Source organism: Nymphalis io, chromosome 28 (genome assembly GCF_905147045.1).
Source record: "Nymphalis io chromosome 28, ilAglIoxx1.1, whole genome shotgun sequence".
NCBI classification, from domain to species: Eukaryota; Metazoa; Arthropoda; class Insecta; order Lepidoptera; family Nymphalidae; genus Nymphalis; species Nymphalis io.
Window position 1 is genome coordinate 4,171,355 of NC_065915.1, and position 4,675 is coordinate 4,176,029.

The following is a 4,675-nucleotide window of genomic DNA, read 5'->3' on the forward strand; positions in this document are numbered from 1 at the left end:
TATTCATATTTTCTTATCGTTTTAAGGCGAGAATGTTGGAAAATCGTTCTTATAGCCAGGACGGCAGTCGCTTTCGATTTCCATCTATTGTTTTACGTTTAAGTAGTAGACGTGTGTAAGTATGCGGTTACAGCACCTTGCTTTATCGTTTTAGAAATTTCAGCATTTGTATTTTAGTGTCAATTTTAATATTATTCATTAGTAATAATTTGTACACACTCGTAGTTGGGAGAAATTACTATATATTTTATTTTATTATTTATTTCTAAACTATAATTAAATTGGGGAACAATAAATAAATGTCAAAATATTATCAATTACAGTTTTTATTGATTTTGATATAATCTGCTTCGGAACCTACGCTACATTTTCTCTTAAATATTAATCTGGTTGAATATGGTATACCTTGATTTGGTATTAGTCATTTCGTAAAGTAAAAGCATGAGATAACAATTGTTATTTCATTATCTTGAATAGAACATATTTAGCAGTAAAATAAGCTAGGCCTAGACAAGGGTACTCTGACTTCACATGTGTAAAATGCAATATACAAAAAACATCGTTTTTTATTTAGGTCAACCAAATATAATTCTAAAACGAAAGCCATAATTATATTTATGTCAATTTCATAAAAACAATACCATATAATATATACCTAAAAAAATAGTTAAGTCAATACATAAATTTAGACTTGTAACTTGTTTAAACATAATGAAATATTACGTCTATGATTTGTTGCTAGGCTTAATATAAGATTATAATTAAAGTAAATTAAACATACTACATTTTCCAACATTGGTCCCGGCCTTATAGAATAGAGATCCACTGTCTTTCAGGATTCTTATTTTCTCATAGATCCCCTGTATTTTTTCTTATTTTACAATACATTATATTAAAATGTTCTAGTGTCAAACAACAGTATATTTAACCTAAGCTTTAGAAGCGCAAGGCCCCATTAACCGCGAAACCATTAGCTGAGTAAGCGACGTGCGCCTCTGAAAGTTTTTTAGTCTTTAGTAATATTATAAAGAGAAAAGTAATAATTCTGTCATCATTAAAACGCTTTATCCAGAAGTAACATAGACTCAATTTGATTTCAGTAATAATAGTACTTGAATTTAAAATGAACCGTCAAACGTGCAATAGTTTTTGGCAAGTCCTTTCTTTGTCGCACTTCCAAAAAATGGAATTCCTTACCAGCTCACGTGTTCACCTCCTCTTACAACCCGGGTTCCTTCAAACGAGGCGTAAAGAGGCATCTTGCGGGCCAGCAAGGCGAAGGCGGCTAGTGCAGAACATTCTTCCCGACTGTACTGCCCGTCGTCGCGTTTGGACTCTACTACCACTTACCATCATGTGGAGTAGTCATTTGCCCTCCCGGAAATATGTAAAAAAAAGTATAGGCTATAATTATTTACAAGGGACATAAAATCTTAGTTCCCAAGGTTGGTGGCGCATTGGCTATAAGCCATGGTTGACATTTCTTACAATGCCAATGTCTAAGGGCGTTTGGTGACCACTTACCATCAGGTGACCCATATGCTCGTCCACCTTCCTATTCTATAAAAAAAAAAAAACTTGAGATTGAGATTTTGTCCCTTTAATTAGATTCCACAAAAAATAGCTTATAAAGGTCGCATGTACAATGAAAAGGATATAGGAAAAATCATTAGTAAACTCTTAAGACTTTGGTTACGCTAACATAATTAAAAAAAATAGGTCCCTAAATCAGTCGCCTTAGGCTCAAGCCTACTCAGCCTGCTGATAAATCCATCACTACATATGGCGATATACTATTTTGATGCGTGTGTTCTTGTTAATGTTATAATTATTGTGGTCAATGTCGCATATCACTGTCTGACATTTTACGGCAGTTTTCTTCGGTGACTTTCGAGTTCTTACAGGATAGCCCTACAGATGTACTGTTAGGTTTAAAGAACAGAAATTTTTCAATCAATAATCAATCTTTACTTTTAAAAGTAATTTAAATAAATAATTGCTTAATTTTATGTTGTTGAAAATTCAACCCTAAGTATAGCAAAAGGTGGTTAAGTTATAGGGACAATATAGGTATTTAAGCCCTTTTAAGAAAGAAAAAATTATGTTAAATTGCCATTTGAAAAAAGAATTATCTTGTGGATGATATAAATAACATGTAAATTTTGTTATATTTTAATCATATTTAATTAACATGTCTATGTAATTTAATTGTTAGCAAAGAGTAACTACTGAACTTTGTACCCGTTCTTTTTATTTTTTTATTTTATAGAATAGGAAGGTGGACGAGCATATGGGCCACCTGATGGTAAGTGGTCACCAAACGCCCTTAGACATTTGCATTGTAAGAAATGTCAACCATCGCTTATAGCCAATGCGCCACCAACCTTGGGAACTAAGATTTTATGTCCCTTGTGCCTGTAATTACACTGGCTCACTCACCCTTCAAACCGGAACACAACAATATCAAGTATTGCTGTTCGTCGAGGTTTACCTTTCAATCCGGTGAAAGCTTTACGCGGTGTCGTAGCTAGGGGCTAGTCAGGGGCGTATAAGCGCCTGGAACAGAAGCACAAACAATTGAAACTTTATTCTAACACCAATATATCAAAATTGCACTTAGTAAGAATAGACATTAGTTATTTCAAGTGTCAAGCGAAATTCAAATCATGAGACGCTCATGATCCTAACTACAAGGCTGGCTCTATGATTTATATTTATCGCGTGCAATATCGAATCAAAATTATTTGTAACAAGTGAGTGACTTGTAAAAAGTGAATTTTGATATAAAAAAATTGCTTACATTTTCATTAATATTGACAAGATGTGAAGCGAATCTGCTTCACAGTTTTATATGAATAGTTGTAAAGTTTTCTATTGGAAAAGATCGTATCTAGGTCATAATGCTGACGTATATAATAAATTAAAAAATAAAGCTATCTCTTACCCATGTACCGGATTAAAAGGGGCAGGACATATTATTTTTAAGGATTATGTACAATAGCGTAGGCACTTATATATTATAAAGCTGTATGGTTGAAAGCGCTAATCTCAGGGGCTATCAGGTCGATTAAAAAAAGAACATTTTTGTGTATAAAATAGGCGGTATATTACAAATGAAAAATCGTGGGATACAGGTAGGGATTGTAACATTCGCTATAAACATAAACTAATTACACATTCTAATTTAAGAGATTCAAAATTTAATGCCATACTTATCATTTGAAATTTCATCTCGTATCTTGTCCTCGTTTATGAGATAGCACACGATAAACTAAGCAAACAACGTGTGTAAACATACCGCCTGTTTGATATGGTGTGACGAAATTATATTATATTTATTATATTTTAAATACCAATGTAAATAACATCTCAATTCCATTTTTTTATGTGAATTAAGTTACGAAATGTTATTAGCTTAAGATCAAAGATGTTGATTGTATACTGAGCCTAGATGGTACAATGGAAATAATGTAGTTCTTCTAGAAACATCTCAGATTCGAATTCGGACTGGTAGCACTGTTTCAATTAAAGTGTACATTGGCTTGAAAGTAATAAGAGTAAAACAAGACTGAAAAAAAGCTTAGCTATATTAAATTTAGCAAGCAAAATAACTGTCGCTTATGTCATTTGTTCTTATTAGGTATATTTGCCTCTACTGACAGGATTTACTATAATTTTTCTGTTGAAAGTATTAACTATTCAAAATTCTAGGTAGGTACATATTACACTGATGTAAACTACTGTAAATATTTCTTTAAATAGGATGTAATATCGACATCTCGTATTGCGAAGGGCGAAAAGGATATATAACACGACTTTCCAAGAAATGCAAAAAACAAATATAATAATACACTACATCAGTTGATATTTCGTGTTGTCAAAATTTCTTTCTTTTTTTGATCCAAGGTCGACAAATTTTGTGCACGTCAACTATGAAAAAAGGATGTCTTTCGGATTAATATAACTGAATTTTAATCCCCTCCGTTTTAAATAACTATAATATAAAAAATAAAGGACACGTCGATGTTCATATTATATCATATGATAATACGTATAGTATATACCTAATTACAAGCACAAGGGACATAACATCTTAGTTTCCAAGGTTGATGGCGCAATGGCGATGTAAGCGATGGTTAACATTTCTTATAATGCCAACGTCGATGGCCATGTGCTTGTCCGCCTACCTGTAATATAAAAATATACCTTACCAGTTTTATATTAAGCTTTTTAGTAATATTAAAATGTGACACATTTAACTTACTACTTTCCAATTATTTTTATAAATAATTGCTATCAGAGCATTGTTAATATTCTAACTATGGAGGGTGGAGGTAAGGGGGTCTATCTCTGGGTATAAAAAAGTTCCACTGAAATGCGCTATTTTGGACTACTTAAATAGTTGAAATTTTTGTATAGACCTGTTACTAACCACTCCACCAGTCACCACCGTCAGTCACCAAAAATATTATATTTTTGAACTCGGTACATTTTAATCCGTTACAACAGCTACATTCATACCATACACTTTAGGTATGGACATATCACATCATACCCACAGGGGTATGGTTTGAATGTAACAGTTGTACGCTAGCACCATTCTGGAAAGTTTTTGAACTGTTATAGCTTACAGCTGGACACTTAAAACTTGTCCCTCATGTTAGATAGCTCTCCT